Source organism: Neopelma chrysocephalum, unplaced genomic scaffold, assembly GCF_003984885.1.
Source record: "Neopelma chrysocephalum unplaced genomic scaffold, ASM398488v2 Primary Assembly neopelma1_24, whole genome shotgun sequence".
In the NCBI taxonomy this organism is placed as follows: Eukaryota; Metazoa; Chordata; class Aves; order Passeriformes; family Pipridae; genus Neopelma; species Neopelma chrysocephalum.
The window spans coordinates 45,478,601-45,505,396 of NW_020897693.1; the positions used below are offsets into that span (position 1 = coordinate 45,478,601).

General features: G+C 41.7%; 1 protein-coding gene across 6 annotated transcripts in view; it reads left to right on the plus strand.

Moving 5' to 3' along the window:
• EVL (Enah/Vasp-like) overlaps nt 1-26,796 on the plus strand; it is a 126,958-nt gene that overhangs the window by 66,808 nt on the left and 33,354 nt on the right. The window lies entirely within an intron of this gene.

The window sequence follows — 26,796 nt, forward strand, 5'->3', positions numbered from 1 at the left end:
GGCATGAGTGAAAACTAAACCAAGTGCTTCATTAAATGCCTGTGGTTAAATGGGCTGAATCAGATCCTACAGCCAGACTGTGTTAACCTGGGTTCCATGTCAAGATCAGCGCTGGGGAGTGGATCTTCCCAGGGGTATGATGTCCCAAAGAGCACAAAAGTTGGGAGAAAAACCAAAGTCTAAATTCTCTGTCTAGTTATATTTCTGCAGGCGATGTGCTCATACTCTTACCTGTGGAGGGGGCTGGCCATCTTACATGTGTCCAAGTTCCCAATGCTGTGGTGGGAGCCTCTCCCAGTGCACATCCTCAGGGTGGGCTAAAGCAAGCCTTGCAGGAGGTGAACACAGACTCAGCTCAGTCTTGTGCTTTGTAAGGATGCTTATGACTATGTTAGGAATAATCTGAAATTACAGAAAATAAGACTAAAAAGAAAATAATAATACAAATATATACCATCCTTCCTTTAGAGATTGACAGTTGCCTCACTAAATCACAATTGTTTACCTTCCAGTTTGTTTATATGCCTAATTACTTTGATTTCCTTATACATCTCTTTAATCTGTTCTCCTTTACAATAAAAAGCAAGGAGTTGGTCCTGAGCCAGCCTGCAAAATGAGAGCAAATGATAACATTAACTTGCTCATTACCAATCTCTTGCTTACAGTTCTTTAATGGTGACATTTAGTAAGACCATTAGTATGACAAACGACTTCCCATTTAATTGTTTTTCTTTCATGGGTGTCCACTTTGTGAAGACAGACCTTTCACTGGCATAAGTTACCTGATACAAGCTAGTGTGTCACTAGCTTACTTTGTCACCTGCAGCCAGGTTTCACTGGGAGCAGAGCATCACTCCTTCTTGCCCCAGGAGACTGTGGAAAAAGCATTTTGCATGGATCCTGCCCACAGGCTGATGTTTGCTAAGCAGACAAGGTTCATGTTCTTCAGGGCTTACATCCTCTTAGATGTGATGCAATGACTGGTGGCAGCGCAGCATCATCATTGGAGCAGAACACAAAGTGAGGATATTAGTAGGCTAAAATGGGCAATTCTACCCTGACGTAACTTTGTAGGAAAGCCAGCAGTGAAGGTAACTTTCTGCAGGGCTTAATGGAGCCTGTGCACTCCGTGCTTCTCCCAGTGGGTGGTTACACTTCCCTGAGAGAGGGAATGAGACTATTTTCTCTCATTTCTTGCTCCCCAAATTTCTGGCAAAGGAATTCTTCATCTTCTTCCTTCCTTATTTGCACACTTCAGACATTGCCTCTGAGTCCCTGCTGGTCCCTGGCAGCACCTGCATGTTCCCATGCTGCAGAAGGAGGCAGTGGCTCAGCTCTGTGGCTTGGCGTGACCAGCTCTGGGGGCATCTCAGGCTTCCATGGCTTAAAGACTTGTTACTTCTTGGAGGAGAATTAAGGCTCTGATCTGTGCTACTGGTAAATGCTGCCTGTGACATAGTGAATAAAACATATTATGAACTTTTGCTTTTCTTTTCATGTTTTTACCTTGAGGACTTGGATACTTATTGTTGGCTTACAATGCATGAAAATCCTATTTCTAAATGTAAACACCACATGCTTGAAAGCCTTAAGCAGAGGTCTCTGTTGCGGAGTTAATCATAGTTAGAGGTCAGCTTCCTTTTCTGACTAAGGGAGAAGTTGGTGAAAAGCATGAAATGGTAGGAGAGGGGTTTGAAGAAAATTAATAGTGATATATTTGTTTGTTTATTTCTTGTAAGAAAGCAATAAATAATGTTCTAAGTATCTTAAAGACTACACAATACAGACTCAGGTCATCGAATGTGCAGAGTTCAGCCCCATGCCTCCCCACATGATGCTTCACAGACCCAGCCTTAACCCTGCAGGGAGAATATTTTGGTAGTCAGAAGGATTGCTCTTCACCCTCTTCTTCTCATTAGAAGTTCTGCTGGCTTTTCTTTTCCACCACTGAGGATTATTTGACAGGTATTTCTCTAGCCACCTTTCCCATAAGTTGTATTTTATGAAGTTCTTCAGAGTTTGAGATATTTTTCCATTCCTTCAGTCATTCTGCTTTTATCCTTGTACAGAAGTGACAGCATTTCTGTATTGCTGAGAGGAAGTTCCTTGGAAAGCACTTTGATCCCACCAAAATAAGGGGATAAATAACAGAATAAAGCATTGATTCATCGAACAGCGGATAAACTGGCAGAATGTAGCATACATTCTCTCTCTTAGTTAGATGTCCTAAGTATTTGCAAGGTTTCTGTCAGTGAGGGATGTGTGTGAAGATTACAGTGCACTGGATTTCAGATGAAAGTCTACACAGGTTTTTTAATACATTTTCCTAATGTTATATTTAGTTCATTTTTCATTAGAATTTTTTCCAACTAGTCCCACGTCTCTTGGTTTTTCAGTGGCACCAAAGTGTAACTGCTGGGAAACTCAGTCAGTTGAATTCATCTTCTACAGTGCAGTGCCTGTTTTATTTGATAATATTGCCCCAAGACTTCCCAGCACCACAGAGGGACACAGTGTGGGAAGACAAAAGACTGCATCTTCATTACAGTGCTGCATAATACATAAAATCACTCATCAATAATGGAAGGGACCCACCACAGAACACAATGCCCACTTGCAGCCAGCTGGTTCCAAAACCGTGCTGGTGTAAAGGGATCTGTGCCCCATGCAAGACGCTTTGCATGCTGTGCTGCAGACTTGTTTCCCACACTATCAGGTGTGTTGGTGCAGATTATAAAGCACTAAGATGGTATATTCTGTGCACACTGTACTTTTAAGTGTGCTAATAACATGTAAAGACTCGTGTAACTTCATATTGCGTAGGCATTGCAGAACTGTAAACATGCATCCTGCTGCAGGTCTTTGAAACAAGTCATTCCACAAGTTGTTCCTATTTATAATTTAGTCATAGAGAACTTGTAAGTAACAAACTTTTGAACTCACTGGTGTAAATATGATCCATGTGGTCAGACACCTAGTGCTAGCCAAAATAGCAGCCCGCAGGCAATGGTTAATTGGGTGCATGTGAAAAATACAAAGCACTTTTGCTTCTTTAAAAAACAAACCTTTCCCAGGGGAAAGAATCTTTTCTGATTAATGTCTTTCAAAAACACCAGAGAAAGGTTTAGAGAAACACAGTTTTTCCAGCCTCATGCCTACCCCAGTTTCAGTATTAACTGTAGTAGCTCAGAAATGCTCTGCAGATAGGGCAGTTTCTGTTCTAAATTGCTGTGCTTTGTAAGTCAATTAAGAGGGAGGGAAAATTCAAGTAAGATGATGAGCTTTTTCCTTTCGTCTGCTGCATTGCTTTATCACTGGAACTGTTCCAGAAAAATTCACCTGACTTATACATAATCTTTTAGTATATTGCTTACTATAGAAATAAATTCATTCTTTGCAAACTGGACAGAGGTGAGCTGTTACCAGCAAACCAGGGGCAAATTTATTGAGCAACCAGTGAAGGGCACCCCCAAGGCAGCACCCCACAGCATTTTTGACCCTTTGAGGGCAAGAGTCCCTTGTGAACCTGGCTGAAAAACAGCAGCTTGGCCCACAGGAGCACTCATCATGTCTAGCTCCCAAGGCGTTGTCTTGCTGTGCTGATGGGGATGACAGTCCTCGTATAAGCCCACTGCCCATCTTTCTTAAACAATGAACATTTCTCCACCTGGAATAATGGCATTACCTTGCAAGCTTCCCGTGCCTGCTCAAGTGTCCTCTTCTCAGGTTAACCTGGGTTTCCTAAGTTGAATATATGACATTTCTAAGAACCTGGGTAGACTTCACATTAAGCAAAACATGCTTAAAACCAGAACTGGAAGAAGTTGGCCCAGCCAGAAGAAGCAGTGAATAAAATTGGTTAGTCTTCTGTGTTAGCTTGGCTCTGTCTGACTGGAGCACAGGAGGTGAATTGCTTCATTCATGAATAGATAAACTGGGATTACAGACTCCTTTCAGTGTTAGAACTGTAAATATAATTGCTATTATTCATCTGTCAGGAAGTATCAAACTGTTATTTAATTATTCTGCTCTATAGAAGTAGACATTTTTTCAATTCAGTTTTTCAGTCCCTCAGATGGTAGGGATCCATGGCAGAAAGTTTTCCAGGGCACTGAAGTGCTCTCCAAATGATATGCAAATAAAAACCCATGACATGCTGCTTGTACACATCTTAGCCACTTTCCTTCAGGACTCTATTGTATCCCTGCTGAAAGCAGCAGCAGCAGCACCAGAGCTGCTGTCAAATGTCTAGAACAACAAAAGGTGCCTCTGTTCTTTGAAGAGCATAATAAATCTAATGGCTCTCGAGTCTCTTCCTGATGTTTTTTGCTGTGCTGAATTCTTCTCCACTAAATGAAAACCACTTCAGGAAGGAAACTGTGTGTGGGAAGAAGAATTGTTGAAAGATTTAAGAGAGACTTGCACACGTTGAGAGCAAAGACTTGTGCTAGCAAGATTCGCTAGCACCATTGCCTTCAAACCCTTGTTCTTCTGAAAATGGTGCAAACTGGCAAAGTTCCCAGAGCTCAGTGGTAGGAGATTCAATATGGCTTTTTCACTAGACTACAATAAGTGGCAGAAGAATATATTCACTTAGGAAAAAAAAGTAATTATCAAAATTTAAGAAGTCTAGTAATTTATGTGCAAGCAGTGTAGGCCGGATTTTGGCTGCTATTCATTTGGAGACCATTTATAGGGTGTTTGCTTGTTGAATATACCCTTCATCAGCAAGGGCTTCTTTTTTGGGGTTAGTCTGGACTGTATATACATCATGTCCTGTGTCAGCCAATGGCTCTGAGTGGAGCTCAGCCTTGAGCAAAAGTGCAAAAGCTGCTTTGCGCCAGGAGATGCTGTGACTCAGAAGCAGCTCCGTGTCACTCTTCCTCCTCTCCTTCCTCTCCTCTTCCCAGGGACATGGCAGGAGAAGGACTACCTGCCCTCAGCCCATGCCAGCAGTGCACTGCAAGCACCCTCAGGCTCAGCTCCTCAGGCGGGCAGTGGTGGGCTCTGCCCTACCCCTGCCCCTCTGCTCTGCACAGGCAGAGAGCAAAGGAGTGGATTTACACCTCACTGCCTTCTAAGCTCCTGCCCCTAGTCTGTGCTTAGAGTCCACGGCTCTTTAAAAATCTGAAGCATATTAAGAAAAAATGGCTTTTTGTGATGAGAACAGTATTTTTCTCTTTACCTTTTCCAATGCCGTCCTATGGCATGTTGAGTCTCAGTGCATTTTGTTTTGCTCACCAGTTACAGTCTATGGGACATCTATTTATTGATTGAGTATCTGATTTCTTTCAATGAAAGAGAAATTGCTTCTTGGAAGAGATTTGATTTTTTCACAAACCTTCTTTCAATTTTGTGTTCATTTTCTGTTACTCTTAAAGTGCTTTGATACTTGATATGCTGGGGTGTTCTCTAAAATAACAATAAAATGACTTTGCGTCAGAACACAAATTGCTTTTATAAGGCAATTTGTCTTCCTTTTCAGACCCTACATGAATTAGAGGTGCTGTAATTCCACACGGAACAGTACTCTGTTTACCTCTGCACATACACTGATGTCTCACCCCACTCTTTGGATTGATTCACACTGTCTTTAGAGCCAAATATTGGCATAGTTTGTAATATATAACGTCACAGAATAAGTCTAGAAGAACATTCTGTGGATTTTTTACCACTAGAAGAGGAAAAAGAATATTGAAAGTAAATAGACTTTTCTAAATGCTGTGATGGATGGCCTCATCCTTAAAACAAACAAAAAAAATGACCAGGCAGTGTGTTGTGGTGGTAGTTACACAGATGCAGATTTGCAAAGAGTGATAGATGTTAACAGGTCCTCCAAGCTTGAATCAGCCAAACTAGACTTATTTTTACAATGGTGCTGCGCTTCTCTAAATGCCCCTTATTTTTGGAAAAGTGAACTGCAGAAACTTACAAGAGATTGTACAAAAAGTGACATCTCCAGCTTTCTACAGGATTAATAAGTATCTGAATATACATAACACGGGAATAAGCGTTGTATTCATTTTGAATCATCTTGCAGAAATAGTGCATTCTGATAATGATGATGTTGTCTAATTGTAGTGTTAGCCCCCTCCCATAATTACTTATTTTATAGTGTTCACAGGTACCCTATGTAATTGTTGGGTACTAGCTAATTTTTTATCAGCATTTAACTTGAACGGAGACACACAAATGTATAGGGATTAAGGTTTCAGTTATTATCATAGAATGGTTTGGGTTGGAAGGGACCTTAAAGATCATCTAGTTCCAACCTCCCTGCCATGGGCAGGGACACCTTTCACTAGACCAGGTTGCTCAAAGCCCCATCCCACCTGGCCTTACCTGCTGAGCTGGCAAGAAATTTGGTTCTTTTTTTTATTTAGAAGACTTTCTGCATTCCCAGCTAAGAGCCAGATCTTGTAATAGTTTGTCTTCACACAGTAACGCACATACTCCCCTAGCTGTGATCCCACTCCTAACAAGTAATAATTGTGTGACCGTGATCCTCCTGTTAACGGGAGTAGAAACGTAGGAACAGTATCAGATGATCCTGGGACAGTCAGTTATGTATTTTAGGTGTCTCTAAAGGCAAAATTCATCTCATTTTTCATCTCTTTTTCGTCACTGACTGTAAAGGATTGCTGCTAAGAACCCTTCTTTGGTTCCTGACAATTTTGCTATGATCTTCTTCCAAACTTTCTAATTAATGAATTAATGATTTCTAATTATCATGTAATTAATTAGTAACTACAATGATAATTAAACCTCTAGTTTAATAATAATAAATCAGGGATCTGGAATATAATGCGCATAAGCTGTGTTTTTAGTGATGCTCCCGTGGATTTCCCTGTGAGAGTTAGAGAGAACTCACAGGAATTCATGTGTGTTGTGCATATCCTTATGTGTGTGTTCACATGAGCAACACACATCACATTATCACTTTTCTGACTGCCTGAGCTCTGCAAACAGATGGGTTTCGTGCATGCAAATTTTTGGATTTTATACCAGAAGTGAATTCATGAAGAAATTTACACATATATAGGTAGAAATCAAGAATAAGTTGCTGGGCCGAGAGGATTTTTTCACACGTAATCAAAATAAAATTGGTAGTATTTTGAATTTTGTTTTTAAATTCTGCTTTCATTATGTTCTGTGGTTCACTGAGCAAACAACATTCACTAAAAACATGTTTCTGGTCAAAACACACAGTGTTTAGGACCAGAGGACTGCGTGGGGACAGTCAGTGGTACAGCTGAGGAGGTGGGGCACAGCTCAGCTGAGGGGAAAGTCTGCTTAATTCCAGCCACCAAGTGAATCGCCATATGCTGCTGCCAGCAAAGCATGTAGAGCAGCTTCTGCTGCTGGCTGGTAATCCCTGGGAAGCTCACACAAAGTCTATTAATGGCCTTCTTAGATGACTCTGTGCGGTCACCCAGCATCTTATTTTTCACCAAGTCAGGGACTCGGAAGCTGTAGGTTGTGTGGCATTCTGCAAGCAGAATCTCAGACCCTTATGGCAATGACTGTTGTAATTTCTCCAGTTAATCCTAATGAAGCAATACAGCTGAAAATGGGATTCATTTAGCTGAACTTCAGCCATTTAAATGCTAGGCATCTCGTTTACAGTAATTGTACAGTTTCCTTTCCACGCCACAGAGCGAGGAGGGCTCACCTGGAGGTGATGAGTGTGTAGTCCTGCACTGCTGGCTGGTGCCCCAGCAAGCTGCACAGTCCCTGCCACACAGCAGGGAGCAAAATGCAAGTGTGATAGAATGGAACAGTATCATGTCATCCTGCAGTTCAGGAAGGAAGCAATCTGCTGATAGGTGATTTTAGTTCCCAAGGCATCCAGCCTTTGCCCTTGTACGTGCTCAGCTGCACAACTGAGCTGGAGACAGCGTGGCTCAGGTCTTGAAGGTGCACTTAAAATTCTGCTCCACTTCTACTGACAAAATAGCCAAACCCTGCCAAGCAATCACTGTCAATCAGATTTGCATGGATTGCTTTATCTGTTGGTCTTGATTAGTATTCTGGAGAGCTCTATAGAAAACATCAATTTTAATTCATTTCCTCCAGTGCTGGTTTCCCGGTACTCCCTCTGGTGGTTAGTGCAGCGCCTGGAAAGCTGTGAGGACATCATCTGTGTGATACAGCACGCTCGGAGAGGTGGATTGAGAAGTATCTTGGCTTTTTTCCAACCTTTAAAAATAAACTCAGGGTCACGAGTCATTGAGGTTATCACCTCTTTTGACTGTTTGAACTTGCTAAATGTGAACTGCACGTTCTTGTGAAGAAGTTATGCACTTCCTGCAGCATGGCAGAGCAAGGATCAAGGCTGCAGGTACCTGTGTGCTGGTCTGGTCAGGAGCAGGAGGACATTCAGAAGGCTGGATATTGTCAGAAATCCGTTTGAATATGGATTGTCCTGAAATTTAACAGATGTCACTTCTAAGGTGTTTTAGTTTATGGAATATATGCTTTTTCTTTTTTTTTTGCATAATTGGCATCCACAATAGAAATTACTCTCTACATTTGAATCTGGGTCCTTGGGTTCTCCTTCTTCACTTACAAATCATACATTTCATTTTCACTTCTCAAGATGCTTTTGACAGCAAATCTTATGGGATCCTTGCTAAATGCAAAAGGAAACACTCTGAATCAGCAGAACAGCAAGGCTAACTGAACTTGGACAAAAAGAGACTAGCCTTTTGGTGTCCTCCAGAGTCTGCCAAATCACTAAGTGCTGCTGATGACTAACAGGGGTGGTACATCTAATGCAAAGGCTGGCAAGAGTTAGCATGCACACTGCCACAGGAGGGGCACCCTTGATCAGGGATGGAAAGGTGGATGGATGCAGGGAGCCAAAGGGCAACAGCAGCATCCAAGCTGCTCCCTGCAGCACTCTGGAGGTTTGTGGCTAAAAGTGTGAACAAGTTCCCAGATCTGCAGTGGAGGCAGAAAGCACCAGGAGAAAGCTTTGTTCCTGCAGAGTCAGCAGCAAAACTCCTGACAGAAAAATGAGTAATTTACCCCTAGTTTGTGAAAGGAAGAGGGATTTGACAAGTGTAACAAAAATGAGGATCCAAATGGAAGTACGCCTCGTGCTTTCTGTTGATTGTTTAATTTCTCATCTCTCTGACCTTTCTGATCATTCTGAATATAATATTTACACCTCAGAGCTAAAGCTTGAAAATAGATATATGGCTCTTTGGGCAAGCTGGCATTTGATTCCTTTCTTTGCTATCTGCTGTAACATTCACATGAGCACAAAGTAACTGCATTTTTTTGACTGTTATTGCAATGATTTTCTTACAGACAAGATTGCCCCTGGGTGGCTTTGCATTATCTCATCGTCCTGAGAGTGCACCCCCAAATCGCCTCCTATTGCTTATCAGAGTTTACTGCTGTGTCCAGAAATTGGCCAACTAGTGTCATGCTGTATATTTTTCTTGTCTTACATCACATTATACTGTAGTTACATCTTTCAACACCACTGTATTTTTAAATAATGTTTTCCCTGACACTGCAAATGGTGCAGAACGTTATAGGCAGACGAATTGAGCTGTTGGAGTTGGGGGCAGGGAATCTGGTCAGCAAGCCATAATACACAGGAAGTTATTTTTACAGTGGTACAGTGAGAAACCATTGCAAAAGCCTCAACAGTGCAGAGATGTGTCCTTGGTCATGCTGTAAAGGTCAGCGTTGGCGTGTTGGGTGCATTGGCGGGGGCTGAGTATGCATGAGTTTTCTGATGCGTTTCACTGCCGTGGCTTATATTCATTCTGGTGTCTCTTCAGCTTCTGAAGTTAAATTGCAGATACAACACACGAAAGGTGTGTTTCTTCTGGAGCATTCTTAGGGTGCATCACGCCTGGGGAACTCCCTGAGAGGTCTATGCCAGGCATGGGGCGGGTACTTAAGTCACCATTTCAGTCACGATGGGAAAAATGTTTCCAAGGGTTTTCAAGGTTCTTTTAACGGAAACTAAAACTTTTTCCCAGAAACGTGTTATGTCTGGTTGTACTTTTTATTTTACTAAAATCAAAATGGAACTTTTGACCTTCCTAAGAATGTCATTCTGAAATTACCTTATGGTTCACTTTTTATTTCCAAATACACATAATGTAAATTACCATATTTGGTTATCATGAAGGCAATGACAAAACCTCAGCTTTCTGACTCAAAGAAAGAGGAATTCAAGCTAAACATTCTTTTATGTTTCCATTTTAAAGCTCAAATTCAAGGCAAATTACAAAAACATTAAAAAAAGTTTTATTGTAAAGATGAAAAAAAACATTGTGATATTTTTAAAGAAAATAAATATTTTCTAATGAGAATCAAAATCCCATACATTTCTATGCTAATTCAGAACTTGTCTTAAATTTTTTAAAATTTTAAATGAAACCCCAACATTTTACCAAAAATTCTTTTTTTGTGACTGCACTAGAAACAGTAATGCAGCAATTAGTCCTGGTCAGCAGTATCTTGAATTATTGGATTTCACATTATTTTTATTACATTTATTTTTAGTGTTAAAATTCTTTTACAGCTAATGTGAGAACATTAGCTATTTAAACAAAACTGCAAAACATATTGTCAGCTTTCACACTCCATAAATTAAACCAGTATTTGTTCATATTACATGAGAAACAGATACAGTAGGGTGTTTGAGTTTTTTATCATATCAAATAATTCTGAAAGTGTCTGTTGTACTAATCAGCTGATTGTGGGTTTCATTTCCATTGCTCTGCAACTCTGTGAAAGGGATGATTATGCCTCTGTCTTCTTGTACATATGTGCTTTAAAATTGGGTGGGTTTGTTTTTTCCAGTTTAACCTTGGTTGGAGATTTTGAAACCTTTTTCCCTAGGCTTTCCTCACAGCTTTCTAACTGAGTTCAGTACCTATGGAAGTTACAGTTAAATCTTAGTTTCTTTCATTTTTTCAGCTGGAGAGTGTTTGTCCCCTCATGCAAGTTACTGTTAATATGAGAACAATTAAGGATGAACTGTAGTCTCCAGGGTTTCTGCCATCATGACCCAAGTTGTTTGCGGTTTGTCCTCTGTAATGGGTTTATCAACAGGGGAGATGGCCCAAGAAAATTTAAAGCATTTTTTTTTTCTTCCTGTCAGTAGCACAATGGTTTTCCAGTGCTTTTACTTGTGTTCAGGTCATGTTATCAATAACGTAATCAATAACTTAATTTTACTTGTGTTCTCGTCATGTTATCAATAACTTAATCAATAACTTAATTTCAAAAAAAAGAACAAACCCAAAATTCGACCTGAAGTGTAATGTCTGAGCTGGCTTCATAGTGCACAGCATAAAAAAAGAAGAAACTGCTGGTTTGGGGTTGTATTTTTTCACAACATATACAGTTCTCCTGAAAGGAGATGCTTCTGGAACCACTAAGAATCAGGTGGTGCATTTTTATATGGCTCAGTGTGCAGGGCTTGTAGAACATGGGATAAGAATTAAATCCCAAAAATCATAGTAATTTGGCCAAACAATCCAATAGCCAGGAGTCCTCAGCATGAAAATGTCTCTAGAAGAGGGCTAACAGCTGCACCTTGTGGGCTTGAAATGCCTTGCAGAGATAAGGGAAAAAAGCCCTTTGTCATGACACTGTATTTCATTAAAGTCTTTCATTAACTGACTTTCAGACCTTATTGGTAGGGCTTTGTCTTGTCAGAGTAGATCTTTATTTTCGGGTAAAGATGAGGACACGTTTACAATGATGACTATGTAGAGAGAGTATTATTTAAGGATTTATATTCATTTGTATGTCAGATTAAGGTTTTATGCCATTCCCTGTGTGAATTAAACACAGATAGCAGTTATGAGAGTTATGAGATTTTCTGATGGGTTTCCATGCTGAATTGCAGTGAAATCTTATATTATCAGATGAAAGTGCCCACCCTCATACATTAATATCCTTTTGTATTTGGAATGGATATAAAAATAGATATCATACTATATATGCGAATTATGCACAATATTCACATGGATTTTTATTTCAAAGAAATTAAAGGTCATTCTGACTCCACAGGGAATAAAGTTTACAATTGGTAAGACAAAGCAAAGATGCATATCCTTAATGTTACTGGTCCCCTCAGGGAATGGTGCTTCATCTCCTCTGACTCAGGCAGCAAACAGGGTGGATCCAGCTTCCCTTGCCACACCCCATCACTGCAGTTACAGAGTGCATTGCCTTGTGGCATTGCCTTGGCAGAGCCATCTCTCAAAAAAAAACCCGAAAAGTTAATGAAGAGGAAGATAACTCAGAGAGAGAAAGAAAACCCAAGAAAGGCAAGTGATACAAATAAAAACCTTTGCTCAGCACCAACCGGATCATGCCCAGCCAGTCCTCAAGCAGCTTCTGCAGGCCAACTTTCTCCCTAGTTCTGTTGGTGAGCATGACACCATACGGTATGGAATATCCCTTGGGTCAGTGGGGGTCAGCTGTCCCTGTTGTGTCCCCTCCCAGCTCCTTCTGCACCCCCAACCTGCTTTTTGGTGAGGTGGGGTGAGAGGTAGAAAAGATGCTGCAGAAGTGCTGCTCTGCAACAACTTAAACATCGCTGTATTATCAACATCCTTTCCATCACAAATCCAAAATATAGCCCCATACTAGCTACTGCGAAGAAAATTAACTCTATTCCAGCTGGAACCAGCAAAGTGATCATCACCCACACCAGCAGTGTAAAAAACTTCATTATTTTCTTGCTGAAAATCTGCTGAACATCAACACAATATATGAACATACACTGAATGAACATTCATAGAATCATAGAATAGTTTAGGTAGGAGGGGACTTCGATAGATCATTCCTTCCAACCCCCTTGCTCTGGGCAGGGATATCAAGTGTTGGAACAGGCTGCCCAGGGAATTGGTGGAGTCACCATCCCTGGAGGTATTTAAAAGATGTGTAAATGTAGTGCTTAGGGACATGATTATGTGGTGGACTCAGCAGTGTTAGGTCTGCAGCTGCACGGATGATCTGAAGTGTATGTCATGATTTAACCCCAACATAAGTACTGTCTAGCAGCTCGTTCGACCCCCTGGTGGGATGGGGAGAAGAATCAGAATAAAGGTAAAATACATGGGTTTAGATAAGAACAGTCTAATAATTAAAATAAAATATAGCGATAATCACAATAGTAGTTAAAAGAGGGACAGCAAAAAGAGAGAAATAAGACTCAAGAAAGACAAGTGATGCACAATACAATTGCTCACCACCCACTGACCAATGCAAAGCCTGTCCCCTTGCAGTGATTGGCCCCTCACGGTCAACTCCTCCAGTTTATGTACTGACCATGACACTCTATGGAAGGGAGTATCCCTTTGTCCAGTTCGGGTCAGCTATCTGGGCCATGCTCCCTCACGGCTTCTTGTGCAGCTCCTCCCTGGCAGATCATGGGAAACTGGCAAGTCCTTGACTTAGGGTAAGCACAGCTCAGCAACAACTAAAACATCTGTGTGTTATCTACATTATTCTCATACTTAATCCAAAACACAGCTCTGTACCAGCTACTAGGAAGAAAATTATTCCATCTGAAGCCAGGATAGGGTCTTTTCCAACCTAAATGATTCTATGAATCTATGACCTTTTGCTAGCTCAGGTTGCTCAAAGCGCCATTCAACCTGACCTTGAACACTTCCAGTGGTGGTGCACCCGCACCTCCTCCAGGCAACCTATTCCAGTACTAACGGAGTGCACTGAGCTGCAAAGTCCCAGTTGCCAGTGTTGCTTTTTAGGATTCAGACCCTCTCCTGCTCGTGCCCAGTTCAGCCTCGTTTCCTGCAGGAGGATTTTCTGAGGAAGCGTTTTAAGGGAAAAGCTATCTTGTGCAATATTTCAGTAAGGAAAGAAAATTTCTGTGAAGGAAGTCGATTTTCAGCTGTTGGACTTCACATCAAGAAGAATTATTAAAATGTGAAAATAATGTTCAGCCAGAGGGTAATGGGATGTCCTGATGGTATGAAATAGGCTTCATGGTATTTCAGTGAGAGGCTAGCTCTCACCAGTAAAATGTGCTAGTTAGGAAAGGAGATAAAATGCTCCCACATCCCCAAGTGTGAGTCAGTGTAAGGTTTATAAACATGATCTGGGCTGTTTTGGTTCTGACTGATGATAGTAAGAGACTGTTGTGACCCTGCTACTTCACAACATCTATATTTAAAGTGTCAATGTATCACTTTTTCACAATATTGCGAGTCTGTTCCCCAAAATTCCCTTGAGGTTTATTCATGGCTGCTTTCTCAATTTTTCATCTCAGCAAAGATGATTGATTAAGAACCAAACAACTGTCTTAAAGGTATCCTGTGGCTCAGTTCTTTTACTGAATTGCTCTTGCCTGGTCTCCTAGGCTTGCTACATATATAAATGATCCTGGGATGAGGTGTGCTGCTACCATGAGTACTTGCGAGAGGGATGTAGCAAAGGGGACCTTCACTAGATATTGAGGAAAATTAACACTGAGCTGGTAAACCCAAACATGTAGAGAAGGAACCTGAACATAATTATTCTCTTCTACTATAGCATGGCACATATCTGGAAATATATATATAAAAAAATTTATAGAATTTTTCATGCCAAGGTTGCAAAAGATGATTTATTTTTAAAATTTCTTTTAAGGGAAAACCTTCAAAAGCAAACAAGTTTTGACAAAAACTGTTCAGCAGGTGCCTTCGTATTTATGTATTGGAATATAGTGAAAAAAGCAAACCAGTTATTAAATATAAAGTAGTGCTTGTCTCTAATAATATGTTTTAAATGTACATCATGTTATTACAGAAGACATGAATATTTGGTGCCCCTGATGTCTTGGGTTTAAAAGGGTTCTATTACTAAATTTTTATTACTACATGTTACAATTTCCTCTCTGTTTGTGAGGTGATCATGTTATTACTTTGACCTAAATAGTAAAAGGTAAATACCTACCCAGCTGGTGTTGGTGGCTAGGGAGTGACACAAGTAGCCCAGCCTGCCATTCAGAGACATCAGCTTGGACCTCAGAACTGCTTTGCTAAAATAGGTTGAGTGAATAAACCCTTCACATCTCACCAGCTAAGTAAGTATTGCTGCAGAGGACATCTGACCTGAGTGAGAGGTTCAAAAGAGCTTCTGTTTTCTGGTTTTGTTGTGGCGGCTGCTGTGGAGCCCCACGTTCCTATGCCATACCCATGTGTTCACTCCCTGTCTGACATGCGCACTTTCTAAACTTTCAAGATGTACTACCCCTTGCAAAGTGATGTTTAACATTGAAACTGAGAAGTTTTATCCCCCACGTTGGTATTTCAAATTCTGCTTAGCAAATCTCTGATTGCGGACAGGTGCGATTCCCACCGCTGTGCCAGGCAGGTGGGTGACGCGGGCTCTGGGCGAGGGGTGAAGCCATCTTCTGCTGCAGGCTCTTCATGGTCTGCCTGATCCCAGGATTTGTGTTCTAGAGAACTCAGGTACATTACCACTTCTGTGAGCAGAGACACAAACCAGCCTCAGGAGAAGTAAAGTTTTGTGACAGATTTGAGGTGGCATCCCATCCTGCACCAGGGTGTTCTTCATCCCACAGAATGTCCCTGGTCACACTGGGGTTCTCTGGGTCTGTGTTTGGGTTCCAGCTTTTCCCCAACATCTCATTTGGACACTGTGTCTGACTGTCTAAGTTGACCCACAGGATTGACCAATGTCTCTGTTCATGTTGCCACTTGGGAGCTGGGGGTTTTTTTAAATACTAGTCTGGCTGGCTCAGCAGCATCATCTGTAAGGAGTGAATTGGGCTGCCACCAGCCCAAGTACTCGTTGGAAGTAAAACCATCGTGAATTATGGTGCTTACAAGGCACTTGGCACTACCCCTGCCCTGCCTTGGGTATCTGGTCTGGGTTTTTCAGTATCACTTCTTCAAAATAAAGAAAAACTGTATGTAGCCCTCCACTGTTTATATCTTTAAACTACTGTTATTTAAATTGTAGTAATGGTAACTATCAATTAGACAGCTATGTGGTTGCTAAAGCATGTCAGTACTTTCCCTGGGAGGATTTAAAGAGGGGATTACAGAATCATAGAATGGGTAAGGTTGGAAGGAGCATAGTGGGATAAAATATTTGTACATCCAGAAGAAGTTAGCTGATATTAATTCTGAGTTGTTGCACTATAGCCAGAAAGGAAATTGCATTTTTTTTATGTGTGAACCTCAGTTGCTTCATAGTGTAGATCCTGCAGGTCTGCTTCTCTTAGATGGCCTTTGTAAAATACACTGACTTTGTGCCGTCACTTCTGATTTATGTGTTTGGTGGAAGCCAAATCTTTTGAGACTAACAGCTTTATAAAATGCTACCTATTCCTGTTGAAGAGTGAGAGTAATACATGAGATGATCATAGAATGTGTGTTTTTCTTCTAAACGACCTGTTCTAAAGCTTCTCACATGAGAGGCTTTCTCCACTTGCTACCTCAGCTGACCTGTCTGGTCACTTCCACCTTTCTCTTGCAGTTGAGCTTTGTGAAGAGATTCGTAGAGCCATTAGAAAATGAATTCCAGCATAAAAGAAGGCAGATATGCAATTACACCTATATTTTGTGTTATCTTCGAGTTGCAAAGTGTGTTATTTTTGCTTATTTCTTCTTTTTTTTCCTGAGAAGATCCAGACACAAAGGATGACATATTTCAGCAAAGAGAAATGGTGGTGATTTGTTGTGCCATCTTAGAACAAGGGCATACTGCAAGTTTAATGGTCCAAGTTGGATTTAATAATTGGTTTATTAGAATATTCTGATATTTTTGTAGCGAGCAGGCAGCAGAACTGCTGTGGGCTCCAGCAGCATTTTCTCTCCTCGTGCTTTCTTGAGAACTGAGGAAGGATATCTTTAGTCTGTGGTACCATTTAAAGCCAGCTTGGTCGTGTATGTGTGGAATGTTGGTTAAGTGTATGTAATATCTTACAGGATGGAGCAAGTAGCTGCTGAGGGGACTAGCAGAGGATGGGGAACTTTTCTTTGTTTTTTCTTCCTTTGTTCCCTTGTTCAAATTCCAGTTGGATGGAAGTCCAGTCCAGGAGTGAGCAGGTGATGGCTGTGCAACTATTTGAGAAGTCCTGAGCAGCTCAGCACTTTGCACTGCCTCAGGGAGTTAAAAGAGTTCCATGTCCTTCAAAAGCAAACCCTGTCTGCCTTTTTGAAAGCCTACATATATTGGCTCTCCATCTGGCTCTGGCTGGTCCAGAGTGTACATCCAAAAGTCTGTCCCTGTTGGTCTCAGAAGCCAAAGTGCCTGCATGTGGATTGTCCTGGTTTCTCATTGTAGTGATTTAAATCGTTGTAGTTGATTTAAATTTTTTTTTATTTTTATGGGAAACATGAGCAAATTACATCAGCTAGTCAGGATGCAGAAATGTATGCAGCTATTCCAAATCAAACCTTTTCAATGAGAAAAGGATAGGCTTTGGTTTCCAATCTTTCAGTTTGATCATCCTTAAAACAGTAGACGTTTCAGAAAAAAATTTAAACATTTAAACAGATTTATTATTCTGCCAAGATTTATTTGAATTAAAATTCACCATTTGGAGAGGGGAGGAGGGAGGGAAGTATAAGTTCATTTGCTAAATAATACTGAAAGATTCCTGGTGAACTGAAAAGAGACTGAGGGGAAAAAAATTCCTGTCTTTCATTTGATCCTTTTTTAGGACAGTAAGAGATGGCAGGTGGAGAAAGTCTGACAAAACACCTTGTGCATTGGCACAGAAGCACATAAAGTCTTTCAGACATCCATATTCTGAAAGTTAATTATTTTCAACTGTTACAGTGGGAACACAATGTAATAATACTTCCAGGTCTGCTGTTAAAATGCATCCCTTCTATCTATTCACTGCAGCCCAGGTTCAGGACTGCAGCTGACTGTGTGCTTGGCAGTGACCACTTCAGTCGTCAAATGTGAGGCTCAGAGATTTATGTTTAAACACGTGCTGGCCTACTTTGTCGTGGTAGGATCCCAAGTGGTGTTGTAGTATCACAATGCGAAAGAGCAAAGTATTGGCATCAGGAGCTTGGAGAGGACTCACTGTGCTGCCAACTCCTGTCCCAAGTTTCCTAAACCCCCAGGGCAGGAAGGACGTGAGCCAGGAGACCTTGTCTCCAGCAAGTCTACACAGCATGCTTCTGACATGAGCTGGACCATTCAGGGCACGGTTGTGTTACCACAGGTAAGAAGCAGCTTATAAAAGTGTTTCATTGCAAGTGAAATTGTAGCCTCGGTGGTTGTGGGTGTTACTGAGGAGAGTGTGATCTCTGGCAGGGAGAGACCTTTATCATCAAGGGAACTTTTGATTCTGCGTTTCCTTGTCATTTGATATTTCTTGTCATTCACATCTTCAGTCAAACGCACCTTTGTTTATTCTTCAAGACATCATGCACCAGCGTGACAGCTGTGTGTGGTGTGTTTATCCATCAGGAAAAAAGACCACAAGGAAGGATACTCTCAAGAGAGAGACAATTTGAGATCCCTCTCCCTGAGTGCAGCCGCATCTGCAGCAGCCGGGCGGTCTCTCCAGTGCAATCCTTCACCCATCCTGTTGTCTCTCCCTATTAATGGCCCTGGCAGCTGAGAGCCATGACCCATTCACTGTTTTGCTTCTTACTTTCCCTCTGGGCATAGAACCTGAGAATAACATCTCTTTTTTTCGCCTTTTCATCCTTTCGGAGCATGTCCCAATGTATTGATTCTTTCCCCTTATGTTGTCCCTGAGTTGGAGTCTTTCGCACGCACCCTCTCTGAAGCTCTTGCAGGGCTGCTTAGGGTGTTCAAGGCGGAGATGCCTGGGCTCCAGCACTGCCAGTGACATATCCAGACAGGCTCCCAGGAAACCCAAATCAACGGAGCATCGTCACAATGGCAGATGCCTGCTTCCTTGGCTGTCACCATTCTTGGCCCCAGAGCCTGTGTCCCCTCCCTGAGCAGGCACATGCTTACCTCATCCTTGTTTGTCTTCAAAAGGGCAGCAATGTTACCCACAGTCAGGTGGGAGGACACGCAAGGGGAGAGATGAAGGACATCTGCCATTTCAGCTTGGCAGATGCTCCCCAGCTTCCCTTACCATGTTGCCCCCCTCCCTAATTTCAGAAACCAGAAGGGAGTATAACTCACTTTGGTGTTTTACCATCATTATTTTAGACACAAATCCAAAGCATGGTACCCTATGGAATGCTATGAAGAAAATGAATCCCATCCCAGTCAGACCTGATACACAACCCTTTGTGCAGGGATGCTCACAGCTGGTCACATCTGTGCCCCAGACAAGGCAGGGCTTGGGCAAGGCTGGGCACGCTGGGCATCCAGGCAGGCACAAAGCACCAACAGATGATTTTCTGATGCCAGGTGGCCTATGCAGTGAGCAGTGCTGGGTCCTGGAGACAGCAGTGCAGTATGGAGATTTACAGAAGCTGCTGTACATTTCCATGAAACAGGATGTCATGCAAAGAGGTGGCAGGGGTAGACAGAGCAGCTCTGTGTTGTATTCAGTCATATTCCTTAGAGGAAGGAGATTTGCTATGCATACACACACACACATTTTTTAAACAGCCAGAGAGGAGGTATAGAGCACCAGCTGCTCCCTCCCCCTGTGTGGGTGAAGGGTGGTCACTCATCTCAGGTCCTGAGCTGACCCCTGTGGAACTACTCACATTAATAATCTCTCACCAATGCGGACAAGGGATTTGTAGCTGATCCTATATTTTCAGTTGGGAGTTTAAACTGGAAAAAAGCTATAGGATTTGTCTGATGTATGACTGTATGTAAATTGCCATGGTAACCACAGCATTTCATGTGCTCAGGGCATTTTCTGAAATTCTGCAAGAAGCCATAGCTGTGTTTATGCAGCTCAGAGTCAAGTTTCATTAAGCCGCTAGCTGCTTTGTTTCCTTTTCCTTTTCTTACCACTATCCATTTTAACTGTGCATTTTTCTTTTCCTTTCCAAATACGAGTGATGTTTTGAAGGAGGCCCTTATCTGTACCAAATCTCCTTTTAATTACAAGAGCAATCACAAATTAGAACAACTCCACCTTGACACAGGAAGAGTAGAGTAGCACTAGAGGAGTTGTTATCATTTAGCTCACTTAACCTCACTCAGAAATTTTGAAGTCTGCAGACAGTGCTCCAGGTCAAAGTTCCTTAGTTCTCACAGTCTCATGAAATAATTTATTATTAAATGAATATAAATCTTTTAGCTTGGACTACTTTGCCATAATTATAGAATAGCATTGTGTCTCTTAGGGGTTTGGTGCTGCTAGGAATTTTAATACTAAGCCATCATCCTCCTTCTACTTTCTCGATCCTTGTTTCGTACAAAGTCATTTGTAAGAGTAGAGCTCAAATTCAGGAAAGCATTTAGGAGATTATTAAGTATATTTAAGTATTAAATGCTGAATTATCTGTGAAATAAGTACCTTAATTAAGATCTAGAATCTGCTCAGTGGACCCCAGGGCATTAACAGATAATTCATTTTGCAATAAAAACCATGGTCAGATGAAGTTCTGTTATTTGCTTTCCATATGCTGTGGATACTACTGATACCTGCTTCCTTAATTTCCCCAGTGTTTTCAGGCAGAGTTATTTAGGGGTCTCTGGAGAACATCTGGTCCAGGCACACCTGTTTAAAGCAAGACTAAATTCAGAATTTGATCAGGTCACTCAGGGCCTTGTCCCAGTGAGTTTTGAGAATCACCAGGAATGGAAACTTCTCCGCATGGCCAGGCCCTTGTTCCGGGGCTGTGCCTTTCCCATTATGAACCAGTTGAACACTGGCACCATAGTGATACTGGTCCTCAGTCTTTCCTTCTCTGAGCCGAACAAGATGACTCCTCTTGCCCTCTTTCAATCTGAAGCCATTCTCCCTTGTCCTGTCACTACACACTCTTGTAAGAAGTCCCTCCCTAGCTCTCTTGTAGGCTCCCTTAGGTACTAGAGGGTGCTATAAAGTCTCACAACCTTCTTTTCTCCAGGCTGAACAACCCAAACTCCCTCAGCGTGTCTATGTAGGAGAGGTGTTCCAGCCCTTGGATGACCTTTATGGCCCTCCTCTGGACTAATTCCAACTGGGCCATGTCTTTCATGTTCTGCAGGCTCCAGAGCTGGACACAGTACTCCAGATGGAGTCTCACAAGAGTAGAGTAGAGGGGAAGAATCCCCTCCCTTGATCATGGCTCTGTGTCAATAGTTCTCTAGCATTAATGTCTGGAGCTGGCCCCAGTGTTTCAGGTGCAGAGCTGACTTGAGGAGTTACATTGCCTTTGACCTCAGCTGTCCTCCTTCCAAGCCAGTGGTTAAAACATCTTGTCAGGGTGAAAACATCTAAATACAGAAGTTTCAACCTTATGCTCCACCTTTTAAAACACGGGGGAGTCAGCATCTTCCAGGCTCAGTGCAGAAGTCAGCACGGGAATAAAGCGCAGCCAGTGGGGTACTGTCCTTACCCTGCACCTGGCTCGCTTTCCTGGACTGCTGTGCCACCTTGGCATGGCCCCGCTGTGTTGGGTAGGCATGCCCTAAGGAGATGAAACAATTGGCATTATTGCTTCATGAACAATAAATATTTCTTTTAATTTAGGCTGCATACTACAGCTCCAAATCACAGCTGTGTTTTCTGAGAACATGTAATGTGAAGGGTAAAAAGTCTGGTATCTTAATCTAAGAACAGCTGCAACAATGGGAAAACTGCCCATTTCCCAAAGAACCTGGGAAGCAAAGAGCCTCGTAGTTTCTCTGCTCACTGTCAAAGTGGTGTTGATTATGTGTTGAAACTGTTGAACTTCACAGTATTTTAGGGTCCATGGATTACATGCAAATTGCAAACATATTTTGATGATAACAATCCTAGAGGTTGTCGAGTTTCTCCTTAAGTCAGTGGAAGGATTTCCATTGGCTTCTCTTGAGGGTTTTATGTAATGAGTGTCTGCCATTATTGTATTGACTTGAAGGTTATTTTTTAAGTAGTAATAGAGTTTTAGCTAAGAAATGTCAGATTTGTTTATTTCTTTCCATCAGTGACATTTCATGTTCATTAATGATACATCTAAACTAGAGAAATAGAAAGGAGAGCAAAGTGTATTGTTAAACAGAAGTTGAGTTAACTATCAGGAATATGTTGACATGTCTGCAAAACTCCACTGAAATTCAACAAGTAATTGAGCTTATCTCTTCAAACAGGATACTATTATTAGCAAAGCATTTAATTAACTGTCTTTTGCATTAGAGCTGAAAGCAAGCCTCCTCTGGCGTTTCCCAAGTAGCTTATCTGTAGTTTGCAGAGCAGCACTTCAAGATTGTGTGTGACTGAAAAAGATTTTGCTGCAGAAATTTTTATTATAAACTTAATTGTATTATTATTAGCAGCCTAAAAAAACATCTTTTTTAAAAAAATCATAAGGCAAAATTATGCTGATCTGGCTTCGGTCATGGAAAGAAGGGTCTAATAAATGGCCCAAGAAGGTGCAAAAGTAATATAAACCTTCAGGACACTTTAAATTGTCCCAAACCAGTGTTCCTGCCCCTGCTCAAGCACAGCTAATGTATGAAAGAGGGGCTTAAGAAAAGGCTCTTAAGCAACATCCTCCAGATACCAGAACTATTGTAGATAGGATTAAGTTGAATGATAAGGAGGACTTGTGGTGGGACTGATATAGTAGGTGCTGACTTCAGCACATCTCAGGAACGTGCTCTTGACTCCTTGTAAAGCCAGGAGAGATGGGGTGCTGGCACCTCATATGCAGAGCTCAGCACTTTGCAGAATTGGGTCCACCTGCCACTTGAAGCCTATCATCCCAAATCAGGCAAGCATATGACTATTAAATAAGATGTCTTAACTGTTGCCTTCTTCCATGAGATGAAAACAAGGATTGTGACAGAGGCAGGAATTTTGCTATGGTTGCAAAAGCACACAGCCAGCCCCAGTGTTGTTTTTTGGTTTCATCGAGCCATCCCTGGTGTATTTTGTGTATCTGTCTCGCAGATCAAGGCTCAGGACACCACAAGGCTCAGGGCTTGGCAGTGCTCCTCCCCATCTGGCTGATGGAAGATTTTGGCTAATGGGAGTAGGGCTGGAGGGTGTCCCTACCTCTCAAATGGGAGTCCCCTTATTAGAAGATCAAGACTTACTTGCCTAGATTACGATCTGCCTAGGACGGGGAGTAACTTCATTCATGCCTTTGTCAGCACCTGGCAAACAGCATCAAAAAATAAAACTAAGGCATTAGTGACAGTAGCCCCCAAGTAAAAGTTTTTTTAATATGGATAAAAACGTTTATTTTCATAAATTTATTTTCTCATAAATGAGCCAAAATAACTGGCTTAATATGAATTATCCATATATATCCATATATATTAGTAATCTGGTTTTATTCAGTAGCATGATAACACTATTTGTAGCAGACAATATGAAAAGTGAAATTCATTAGGGAAACGTTTTGCACTTCAGTTAGATCTGATGTTACTCAGTGTGGGGTTTCAATTTGTTTAATTCACGTTAATGTGCAGGCAGGACTGCAGAACAAGAAAAATACAAGCATACATTTAATATTAGTTACTTTGCTTGTTCATGCATACTTTATGTAAAGTCTTGGTGCTGTATGATTTCAGTTCCTTTCCATGTGTCCCTAATCAAATATGCATGGTTGTATTCACACTTACAGGATGTTTCCTCTGCTAAAGAAAGGATTCTGAAGCCTACCTTGAAGTAAACACAGAGAATAAGGCATATGTTCAATCCAGACTTCAGTCTTGCTTATGCACATGAACTCTAGCAACAGCTACAACCAGTTACATGTGTGAAAATCAATGGACAGATGCTGCTTAGGCACAACGTTAGCAATGTGAGCTTATTGGACTTTCTAGGACTAAGAACATGTGCAGTCCTCATTTGCCATTTCAGCTAGGGAATGAGAAAATGTATTTACCCAAGAGGACAGATCCACACAGAGAACATCGTCTTCTACATCCAGTTTAGCAGGGAATTATGTCCATTGGGTTCGATGGAGTAACACTGATTTCCAGCTGAGGGGCTGGTCTTCAATAACAGGTTTCACTCTTCGTTTCTATTTGGGGAAGAAGCGCAAAAGTGACTATCTTAAAATATAGTACAAACATTTAATTCTGCTTATTGAATTATTAAGGAGTAATAAATATCACTAATATCAACTTTCACATTAAGAAAACTGTAAAAATTTACTAATATGCAATTAGGATTTTTTTGTCAATGAAACAGGAAAATATAATTTGGTGTAGATCAAACCAACTTCAGAAAGTATCAGTGTTTGAACATGAGTCACGTCTAAAAAAGACTTCATAACATCTGTCAAAGTTATTTAGCTCCCTAACTTTGCCTGTGTTGAGCACTTTACTCTTGTACAATCATTTTAATGTTTGTACTATGTTCCTATATAGGTTGCTACTGTAAGAAGAAGTAAATTTCTTAGTGCTTTTTATTATTTATGTGGCACCCTAAGTAGAAAGAAAGAAAACTGACAAGATCCAACCTTACCTTCATTTTAATTCCTCGGGAAGGACGTTTCATTATTTTCTGCCTCTTTGAAGTACCAGGTCTCTGAAATCTCTTTTTAATGATACAGATGAAAAATAAATACATAGAGGAAGGAGCCAGTGTTCAGAATTCAAAGAATGCAAGACATTTTGAGGCCGTGCCATGCAGGGGGGTGGGAGCAGCATCTCAGTGTGGGAGGGTGTGCGTGCCGGGTCCTGGGCTCCCGACGCTGGCTCTGGTTCAGCAGCCAGGCAGGAGTTTCTCTCGTCAGTGAACCAGCTGTTATGGCAGATGATCGTGCTGAATTTCAGGTCATTTGATAACTAGGGCAGGCAGCCGTGTTTTGCAGTTCAGCTTGGGTGACATGTAGATTAAGAACTTCATCAGCACAAGGCAGAATTGCTCACCTTTCTCAGGGGCTCAGGTGGGCTTGTTCTGGGGGCAAAGAGGGAGTTTTCAACCAGGTCCCATCCTTGGCAGCCAGATGGCGAGCCCTGTCTCCTGTTTGACACTTCTGCACGCAAGAGAAGTGTGGTATTATGCTAGTTTTTCAGCTTTATGATGAATGATATTCCAAGTGGTTCTTATTTCGGCTATCATTTAAATCTGTTTGTAGGCCTGGTATGCTCTGCTTGGTCATCAACGTGAACTGTGGTGCCAGCTTCAAGACTTGCAAAGAAATGCCTATACTATGTCAGGGAAGGGCAAGGAAAGCTTCCCAAATCCTTTGGTGGCTTGGCAATACCTGAGAGCAGACTCATGGGCATGGGGGGCCCATAAGGAGCCACAGAGAGGAGCAGCAGAGCAGCCCAACCAAGCTCCTTTCTCAAGCTGCTCAGAAGAAAAATGGCAAGGCTTGCTTCGGGCCAGGGGAATGATTAATGGAAAATGCTGGGGAAAGCAGTTGGAAACATCATGGTAATTTTTTCTCTGCTTGGCAAGCTTTTAAGCCTTAATGGATTCCCAGAAGAGTCAAGCAGATCTTTGGTGTAAAGAAGCTGATAACCAGTGATGCTAGATTCCTAGACTTTAGGAGTCAGAAGAGATCATTAAAGCTACTTGCTCTAACTTCTGTGTTCAAACTTATGATGTTCTGACCACAAACTCTTTGCCAAATTCTTTACATAATGCCCTGTTTTGTGCTCAAAAGGTGTACTTTAGAAAAACCACTGTCTTGATTTAATAACTTCATGTGATAGAGAATCTACCACTTACCCAGATAAGTTTTCCGAACTGTCTCATTACCATCACTGATAAAATACTGTGTCTGATACTTGGTTTCCAAACCAGACAGTCTGGTCATTGCAGTGCTGGGTGGGATGTGGGCAGCCTGCCCTCCACCTGGGAGACAGGCACACAGCGGGGCTAAAAAGAGGGTGCTGGGGAGCTGAAACACCACTGCTGTAAGAAATGTAGGAAGAAAGGCAGGGCTGCAATAGATTTCAAGAAATAACCTTGAAGAGCCTTTTTAGTGTATAAAGGGCTGGTTTTAATGTAATTTAGAAGGTTGTATCTGCCCTCTCTCCCCCCAGGCTTCTCATAATGTGCTGAAAAGCATCTACAGTTTGAAATGGTAAAAATTTAAGGGGAAGAAGAAAGAGCAGGGCATTAGGTATTTTGGCAGAAAGCAGGCTGCTAAAGATGCCTGTCATATTAGAGGTGGCAGCTCAGACTTGTTTTCTGTGTTTCAAAGTGAATGCACCCTTTAGGCAAACCCAGCTATTTTTAACTTTCGTTCTGGGAAGTCTTTTTTCTCTGTGGGAGGAGAGATACATGTCCTGTTCCACAGCTGTCTCACAACCACTTACCTCACCAGTCTCAATAGCGAGAGACAGATAATAGGACACAAAGTTGGTCCCCCAAGCTCAGTGATTAATAAACCTCCACTCCTCATTCTGGGGGATGAACAGGGAGGGGGGAAGCCTGTTTGATTTATCATGAGTTTTCCCATTATGGATGGTTAGGCAGAGACAAACAGGTATCTGTTACTCACTGCAAGGAGCATTTGCCCGCTCAAATGCCCCCCCAACTGGCACACCCAACAATGAGTCACCAGTGGTGAGCCAGATCCAGAATGGTATTCCATTTTCTAAACCCTCCCTGAATCTACGGGTAGTTTGGTAGAGTTTGTGGCTTAGTCTCTTAGGATTGGACTCATCCCAACTGTATTTATAGGACTGAAAGTCTGGCATAGAGTCTCACCCAGACTTCTCCTGTAATCAGTGGAGAGGCACACCACCAGGGAGGATTCATCCCTCTTTTAGATT